The sequence below is a fragment of the Cygnus atratus genome, chromosome Z, assembly GCF_013377495.2.
Source record: "Cygnus atratus isolate AKBS03 ecotype Queensland, Australia chromosome Z, CAtr_DNAZoo_HiC_assembly, whole genome shotgun sequence".
NCBI lineage: Eukaryota > Metazoa > Chordata > Aves > Anseriformes > Anatidae > Cygnus > Cygnus atratus.
The window spans coordinates 49,599,212-49,609,177 of NC_066396.1; the positions used below are offsets into that span (position 1 = coordinate 49,599,212).

Genomic DNA, 9,966 nt, shown 5'->3' on the forward strand with positions numbered 1-9,966 from the left:
AACAAATAGTTGCATAGTCATCTTCTACCACAAAGCAAACTGAGGTTATTTACTTTTTGCCCAGAAGTCAAATGTTTACTTCAGCTGTGGGGCAGTTTGCTGCCCCCATTAGTGCTGGTTAATTTAACTTTAGGTTGTCCCGATCGTAATACTAACACGACTACTTCAGTTTGTGTAAGTACAGGTATGTGTGCCCCTGTATCTATTACAAATTTAGTTGGTTGCTGGGGGGGACCTATGGGAAGCATAATATAAAGGCCATAATCACTTATCCATTGATAAACATCAACTTTCTGGACAGGCAGGTCTAACAGCCATCTGGGGTCTACCTGTTTTTTGGTTTCTGTTCCTGCAATTCCTCCAATATTTTTCACAGAGGGCAGTAAGGCTTAGGAATTCCTGAAGAAGCTCTTTAGAGTGGAGCAGTAGCAGGTGACAGTGTAGTGTCTTGCCTTCGAGAAGCTTTTATCAATTCTATCACACTTAGAATGACTCCATCTAGTTGTCTATGAATACCAGCTCTGGGAACACCCTATGCCATGACTTGTTTCCATAATTCATCCCTTGCTCCAGGCTTCCACTGTCAAGCAGCGGGCTTGTGTCTAGGATTTTGGGGATCATTTTGGTGTGTTTGTCTAGCCTGACATTTTAACTTGAGTCCTTAGTCCTTGGGATGCATCATCTGATCCCATTTCTCACCCATAATTTATAACATCATGCATCAATTCTGCCCAAATGGGGAGATCTCTTTGAAGTAGGTCTTGCTGGTCAACTTCTTCACCAATGATAACACTTACAGCTAATTGGGCATTAAAATACATGTCCCTCTTGATCTGGTCTCATTTTGCAGTAAGATAAGGTTTGAGCATGGCAGGTGCTCCCCTAATTAATGGCTTTAGCCTAGCGTGGTCTATAGTTCTCAAAATGGGAACATATGGGAACACTCAGGAATAGCCTGAATACAGGCAGCTTTCATAATAGCAGCAGAGAGATTGCACAGGGATTTAATGTGTGTAATAGACAGTTATTTTCTCTCCAGTAAGTCTATTCCACCAGCCCAAAATGCCTCCCTACTTGTTGCTGAACGGGAGTCATGCAGGTGTCAGGGCCAGCATTCGAAAAGGAGCTAGGGCACCCGTATCCATTAGCCTCATTGCCATTCAGTAAAATATTATCTCCCCTAGTTAGGCAGGCCCTCCATAAGTTTTTTCAGTTTTCTCCAGTCTCTCACTCTACTTTCTTGTAAACTTGCCATTTGAATTGTTTCTTAGGGGATTGTTTTCCAAGGCATATTACCACATCCACCACCCTGAGGTCAACCAGTTTCTTTGGATTTTATAATGAGTGTAGCTGTAAACTGAGGAGGTTCAGGAGTAACCTCAAATATTACCATGCCATTCCTCAGGAGATACTACAGTTTTCTAATTTGAGCTGTACTGGGGGGTCAGAGCTTGTATTAACATAATTTCTTTGTGTTCTCCTAACTTTTGTTCTTTTAGCTGAGCTTCCTTAAGTTCTTTTTGCAGTTGTTCTATTTTTATTGATAACAGCAATTCAGTACTTTTATGTGCCTCTCTTTCATCCTGAAAATCTCGCCTTTTACAGGTTGTGTCCTCTGTTCCCCAATATGAAGCTTCTCGGCATATTCCTATCATTCTACATGCAGCATTTATATTATTTGCAGCATTTAGCTTCTTTTCTACTGCTTCCCAGTCATGTGAATTATCAAGGGCCAATTCTTCTGGGAAGACAAGGTTCAAATTAATACTGTACTTTTGTAAGTAGTAAGTGACACTGCTTGCCATCCTGCCAACTACACCAATTTGGTGCAAATAGATTTTTACACACTTTGATTTAGCAGCAATTTAAGATTTATTAACACTTTCATGACAAATCACAAGATTAGACTGTATGATTCTTAACAGCACTTAATCAGCACTTAATCATCAGCCAGTTTATCACAATGATTCAACAGAATTTGCTATGAGAGAAACAGGGACTTAGTTAAAGATAGGAGAATGACAAGCTTCTCACAAGTATACTTACTGCACTGTATTTGGGAGTTAGTTCTAAATTCAGTCACACTCTTACTATATTTTTCCCCTTTTGGTGAATTTTACTCACCTTTTCCCTCATTGGTGTTTCTCTGCAGATGAGCTTTGATACTTGAGGTGTCAGCCCTACGAGGCATCCAAGCTCAGGGGAAGATCAAGGGTCACAGCTCGCTGTGATCCCTGGAGAGCTCAAATTGGCTTTTTCCAGCCTCCGTATTTATAACATGAAGTGATTGGCTTGTAGTCAAACTCATGTTGTTTTTGAGCTCCAGTGTGATCCGTCATTTCCCCATGAGGGATTTCAGTGGGTACCTGCTTTAGGGCTGTACCACGCTTTGTTCATGGTCATGGCTGTGAACATCCACCTGGCACTCTACTACTGATGAGCTGTCCAGCTCAAGGACAGGTCACATCAAGGCCAATGGTGGTTCATAAGCAAGAGCAAGACTTATGTCAAGTGCAAGAACGGAACATACCTGTGACAGGGAGGCATAGATCACATATCAGACTCCTGCAATGTCAGACAGGTGATTATATATTATAGTGAAGGTTTAAGATTTGCCATTCTCCCTATATAGCTTCACTCTTAATCCTGTGACAGGGGCAAGAGTCACATCACCACCTTTAATACACTCAGTGATTCATATTTTCTGTTCTCCAAGTTACACTTGAAAGATTCGTCAAGCATAAGAGTGTTCAGGATGCTGCTTTGTATGTAAGCTGTAAATGACAGGTCCCATGAAAGCAAAACAACTTTCTTCTTGATGAGGCTGCTTTTAGCATGGGGGTGTTCTTCTTCTTCTGCATAAGGAGAGAACCCACCCTTGATACCTGTTTTGACATGAGTACTACATTGCAGAATTAGTGGGCTTGAGCAAGTTTGGAATAGTGACAGGCAAAAATCCCATGAGAGGTGAAGGAAGCCTAGGGGAAATTTAATGGGGTTCACTGTGTAAATCCTATTGTCACATGTATCTATTTTTCTTCATCAATAAAGCCCTGAGCAATCTGTTTTCTCATTCCAAGGTCGGATGTGCTTTTAGCTTCATGGCAAATTCTCCTCTCCTTCAGTAGTTTGTTATATATTGTAACTTTAATTTCCACACAAAAATCACTGCTATAAACCCTAGGTTTTACTCATTTGTTTTCTACTGCCTGGGGATTTGACAACTAGCGAGTTTAATGCATTGGCATCCAGGCTGCAATAAGTATCTTTACTTCATTTGCTAAGACAGCCCATTGTTCTCTGGTTCTGAGCTTTGCACAACCTTATACTTCAAATCTAGTTACTTCTGATATTTTATATTTTTACCCATATGCACAAAGTCAGAGCTACTGTTGTTTGATCTCTCTTAATTCTGTATGCCTTATTCGGGATTTATTCTTGTTCTAACTTAGATATCTTCTGTGTCACATTTCAACCAGGGACAAAGTCTAATTTAATGTCATGGCTGTCTCTTTATCCTCAGCTTAATCTTAAAAAAACTTGCAGGTTTTTCCTTTCTTTCCCCCCTTTTTATTTTTTAACAAACAAACAAAAAAACAAACACAAACAAACAAAAATAAAACACCACTTACCTGATTAAAACACTCTCTCACCTTATATTGCATTGAGAACTGTGCTATATGACAACTTAATATTGTAGGCATTCCAGAATTTTTTATGGGATGTAAAGAAGATAAAATCATTTGTAAGACTTTTACAGCAACGTAGACCATTTCAGAGCAAAAGAGCTTTACGATTCTTGATGTTCGTTTGTCTCCACGTATCTAACAGGAAAAGTTCTAAAAATGAGTAGAGTTTCTTAAGAAACAGGAAGAGTAAGAAGGAGAAGGAAAAAGAGAAAGAGAAGGCACTATCAGGACAAGAGGGAATGGCTGCAATTTGCACCAGCAGAGGTTCAGGTTGGAAATTAGGAGAAATTTCTGCTCAGAAAGAGGCAGACCAAGGCATTGGAATGGGTTGCCCAGGGAGGTGGTGGAATCACCGTCCCTGGGGGTGTTTAAGGGAATGGATTAGGTACTTAGGGACATCGTTTAGTAGGTAGTATTGGTGGTAGGCTGACAGTTGGACCAGATGATCTTGGAGGTCTTTTCCAACCTTAATAATTCCATGAACAGCTCCTCAGTGAGAGACAATTTGTTAATACTTGGTTCAGCTCACTTGTCATTGAACTGAGATAGCATGCATGACAATGCTTGTTATAAAGAAAATGAAGCAATGCAACTTTAAAGATCGAAGGCTCTGTGCTTATTTATATTACCTGCTCCAAAAGGCCTACAATCTTTCTTTTAACAATTTAATGCTAATTCTTTTATCAATTTAATGTTAACTTAGTGCTAGCCACACACCAAACATTAGTCACCTACAGTTCCTATATCCAGAACTTTAGGTGGTCTTATGCCATAAGTGCTTTCAAAAAGTTGCTGTGCTTGGAGGTCAGAAAAACAAAAGTAAGAGTGGGTGGGAAAAATGGAAATCAGACAAGAAACAAAAGCAAGCATCTTCCACAATAAAACCATCCTTTGTCATTATCACTATGGATCTTCATTACCACTTCCTTTTCTGATGAAATGCTGTTACTTAAAGGGATAAAAACGGATAGCTGGAGACAAATGTCCAAGGCTGGACATTTACATCATATGCCTCACACCCACAGGCATTAAAATACAGAAGTCCACCAAATTTGAAGTGAATAAGCATGCTACCCAACAGATAAATGCTGTGTGGTACAACAGCTGCATGCTATAGCACAACTCTCATCCTTACATCTGACCTCCACACCGCTTCCTCCAACAAGGCTAATCTTACAGCAAGTATCAAGAATCTTCCCAGATTAGCCTACTTAGAGCAACAAGAGTTTCAATTTATTGCAGCAGCTGCAGCAAATTGGTTTCAAGCTGGAAGTGGCCTTTTGGAATATACCCAAGAAGAGCACAATCTGTACAAAGGAAACCCCAGAGGGAAACGAGCCCTCTTTGGGAAGAACAGTTCTTATGCTGGATTGTTTGGAGCTGCTTGTTTAGCTAAATATGTGGGTGGGAACAAGAATGAACACCAGCTCAGGATTTACGTGCTCTCCTGAAAATACCATATGTCATACTATTAACTATCCATTCCCCACTCACGTAACACAAAAACTGCCAGCCAGCTTGTTTCAGTAATGCATTGAAAATAGGTCTGTGTGCAAGAATTTTGTTATTGGGTTGCCTTAACTGAACATCACATATCACAGGAAAGACTGCTCAATGTTTATTTTTCTCAACCAGATGAGTTACCTCAGGTCTGGGGATGGGATTCAGTATGTCCTGATCAACATTAGAGGAGTATCAAGACTAGTCTGAAGTGTGTCCCACTGCAGAGACTCATGCAGTCAGCCCCTATGATAAGGATGCAGTCAGCATCCATTCTGACAAGTCTTTCTGTCAGGAAGAGCACTGGCTCGGGGGATGGATGCAGCATCACTGGCCAGACTGGCTGCATCTGGGCAAAGTCTGCAGAAAAGCAGCTGCAAAAGGGAGGAGTCAGTGTCACACCTTCTCAGGGGTCTGGGCAAAAGCTCTTTATCTTAAACTGTACATATGCTCAGATTCCACATCAGTTCAAACTTGAGGTATATCTGTACTTCAGCAGAAGTTCGCCTCCTGCATTTTGTTGGGTTTTGAGAAATGTACATCCAGGGGCAGCTCTGTGATATTTGCACTTGGACAGCTGCAAACTTCACCCATGGCTGTTTGCAGTAGGACAAGTCTGGAGAAGCTGAGCACCTGAAAATCAGCTGGTTGTTTTCAAGGCATAGCTTAGATTACCATTTGAAGCTAGCTCAATGGATAGGTCACATACTTGTCTGGAGCACCGGGGGGCGAGGGGTGGGGGCACTAGAAATTAAAATACTCCCCAAACCATAAATCTTGCAATTTAAATCTTTTGCAACTTCAGATTTATAGACCACTATTTCATGAATAGATTTCTTTTTCTCTAAGCCATTGTTCTGTTGTTCTTTTTCCAGCCAATGGACTTGAAATGGTCACAGGCCTGTCAAACTTGACTTATGATTCTGGGCTTGCAGTGCTGCCAGGCAGCTGAGAAATGAGCTGTACACTGAGTTTGCATCTACCAGTCACTAGCTCAGTGTCATGAAAAAGAGTAAACACTGGAAAGACTTCTCAAAATCCACTATGAACTGTAGCTCACTGTTACAAGAGAGTCTCTCCTGTACTTATCAATGCATTCCCATACAAAGCAAATAGGTTATGGCTGTGCAGGCAAGGTCATAGCAGACCTCTGAATCAATAGAGATGCTTTGGATTTCTGTCTTTTTGTCCACAAGGTAAAGCTTTCCAGAAGATCATATATATATATATATATATATATATACACACATACACAGAACAAAAAGCAGTTGTTTTTATAAAGGAAACAATATAAGTGGAAAATTTTGTTGTTAAACCAAAAAGCATAATCTACCTAAAATACTGTGCTTTAAATGTTTTAAAGTTTATGTTGAATGACAAAGAGATGTTACACCTGATCTTGCATCTGTTGCTGTTACAGAAGGTAACACTATGGAGACAATTAACTGCCACTTCAGGCCTTTTAAGTACAGAAAGATTTTCTAAACAGTAAAATCACATGAGAAAATAGTTGGTGGAAACCTCACATTTGCTGTGCTGGAAGGCTGTTTTGTTCTTAATTTCATTAACTAAGAAGTTTGTATTTCAGTAAATTAATCCCTTTACAAGAGCATAACCAAGCAGAGCCAGGTTCTTAGGAGCAGATTCTGGAGCCTGGCCCACTTCGAAACATATCTGAACTGATCAGAAGGACACTTTCCTTGGTTGGGGGAGTTTGTGGGGACCATCCCAATCTTTCAGATAGTGAGTGAAATATTTAACATCCACACATGTCCTGCTGTTATGATTCTTATTGTTTAAATAAGTGTGAATTCAGCATTCACAAACCAGTACATCATAACTGAAGGAGTAACTTCTGCCCTGTCCAGAGGAAATTATAATATATGACATCTCACATAGCATTTTTTTTTTTTAAATCGTAGCATGACCAACTTTATCCATTGCAAACACAAAATGTCTCTTTACCTCTCCTCTTCCTCTTTTAGAAGATGTTTTGTCTTATGAGTGCATGGACAGAAGGAAAAATGTAAGATAGAAAGTGTGAAAACATATACCCTACTAAAGGAACAAACCACACAACATCCTTTCTATGAGCCAGTTCTAGGCTTTACTGAAGTAGAGTGGTAGCCACAGCTACCCAAACAGCTCCTGCTGGAGCTCCACAGCCAAGCACGAGCCCCTGTCCCACAACTTCACTGGAAAAAATAAAATAAAATGAGAACTCGGATGCATATTTATTGACTGTTTTAGGGAAGGAAGAATGTAGCAGAGGAAGAGGAAAGCTGTGAATTTCCTTATAGTTTTCCAAGATGCAGTAGAGACTTGAGAGCAGTTGTATTAAAATAAAAAATAAAATAAAACCCTTAGGTAGCTTTGAAAGTTAATCCTTATTTGCTGGAAAGGAGGAGGTAAGTTTTTCTAAAATCACTTGTGAAATATAGTAACTGCCTATGCAATTATGAGTTGGCAGAGCCTGCGTGAACTAGTGCTCCTATTTAGTTCCAGACTGCAGCTGCACATTTTATAAGAACTAATTCCTCCTACTTCTCACTGCAAACACCAGTTTTCCCAATTAAAGGTAGTATTCTGCAGCAGTTACACCCTTGTTCTAGATCATCAGAATAGGTACTGGTATGATATCAATGTATCAACCTGGTGCTGCATGTTAGAGTTTTTACTGGCTATTAAGTAGGAGACTTTGCTGGCAGTTGAGCTGATTACTGTTGGAATAAAAAATTTAAACACTTGCCAACATTTGTTCCTGTTCTGATCCAAATTTGACTTCTTTACTTTAAGCACCTGCTTAAATCCCATTGAAGTCAAGCAGAGTGTATGCGTAAGCGTTCTCTCAGGCCAGGAACAGAACGATGAATTTAGATCTCAGAGATTACTTACTATGGAAAAAATGCTGTATGTCCCATTTGAATGTCATTACCTAGTAGAGTTGTTTTATTCATCCAGTTTTAAAAGCACTTTTGGAATACACTAAACATTCTGTTTTCCAAACACCAATCCTAATCCTACTTTATAAATGTTACATGAAGACTTCTCTGCTTCATCCCTCATCTCTAAGGAATTAGAGAACAAAATCACACAGCAAAAAAAGGCAACACAAAGCCATCTTACCAACCCACAAATAAAATCATTCCTGTACAACACATGTAACTTAACATTGCATCAAATGGTAAAAGGGGGGTGTCTCCTTAATTGTTCCTGGACAAATTAATTGCAGGGAGGATTCCCCCCCACTTGTAAAAGAGGTCTTTGTCTTTCAATTTCGTTCTCCCAAAAGCATTCAATTCTTGTTTATTTTCTCAAACGCTAGAATTCAGCTCACATTTAAGCAGACAATGATGGGCTGTCCCCCTGCGAATGCCCTTTCAAGTGTGCAGCAGCAGGCCTCTTCCATAAAGGCAGCGCAGACGCTCCCGCAGAGAACGAGCAAGCCTTTTTCTGTCTCCCACTTTTTAACAGCTCTGCACATCCATAATTGAGAAAACGTGTGTGTCGGGGCGGGGGGGCTGCGCGGGGACCCAGCCATCCGCCAGCAGGTGGCAGCAAAGGAACCCGCACCGGAGGGTCGCAGGCGGGAAAGTAAAAAAAAAAAAATAGAAAACACACATACACACACACAGGAAAAAAAAAAAAAAAAAAAAAAAAAAAAGGCACATTTCTTCAAAGCAGCGAAACCCCGCGTGGAGCCCTTTTTGCTCTTTTCTGACTCTCCGCTAGATGACAGCAGCGAAACCGGGCTGAAACAGCCGGTAATGGACTTGCAGAGAAAACGATTTTATCCCTACTGCTAAGCCCTCAGAGAGCAATGCAGTTAAGAAACTCTCATTATTGGCTGTTTTCCTGGAAATTACAGAGCCCTTTGCTTTTAGGCTTCCCGCCTACAGGCCTCAATAATGTAGAAAAATACATTTCTACATTGTATGCAAAGCACTTAAAGGATATGTACTTGGGCTGGAAAAAACAGTTAAGTATTGTTGCTTTAATGTGAATAATTACTTAATAATGTCAGCCATTAGTCTCGTAAAATGCTCCTTAGTTTTTACTTTCATAAGCCGAAGGGCTCTGTTCTTTCAGACAACAACACCCATCCGCACTAAAACTGCAGCAAGACAGGAGGTTGAGCTTCCCAGGATATTTACTACAATGTTCAGTTTTATAATGCAGGTACTAATTTTATGCCAATGCATTAAAATGCTGCTACACTTTTGCTGTTGGCTGGTCACCAGATTAAATCGCTTAAAAAAGAAAGCACTTTCAGCCTATTGCTGAACAGGTCACTTTGACCCAGTTATGGTACAAACTAGAATAGGGTCCAAGTATTTATGGCACAAACTAGGTTCAGACTTGGACCAGGTGAGGAAGGAAGGAATTAAGTACACTTATTTTACTGTCTCACTGTGCTTGAAAATGAATCCATCCTGACCTAAGTTAAGCACTGTAAAGCTGCTGCAAGTAGGACACGTCCTGGAGCTTACAGGGGGCAATACACACCCTTCAACCTTAGTTGTATTCCTGAAGTATTTCAGAGCATTTTTTGTGTGAAGAGAGGTAGATCTGGTGTAAAGCCAGCTTTCTAGCCTTCAGGCATCTGTGAGATTCTCTTGTGTGAGTGAGGGAGATCTCCAGCTCAACAATATTTACAGCCCTTTGCCCTGGTGTATAAGTATAAAGGTTTGCAGCACACAGCATGTTTTTTAAAGAGGAAATAAATAATTTATGTGCTTCTCTCTTTGTCCACTTGCTTTTTATTTTATCAGTTTAT

General features: G+C 40.2%; 1 long non-coding RNA gene across 1 annotated transcript in view; it reads left to right on the top strand.

Annotated features, from left to right (window-relative positions):
* The window catches only part of LOC118260023 (uncharacterized), a 52,997-nt gene that overhangs the window by 19,403 nt on the left and 23,628 nt on the right, over positions 1–9,966 (top strand). The gene's annotated exons all lie outside the window — the stretch shown is intronic.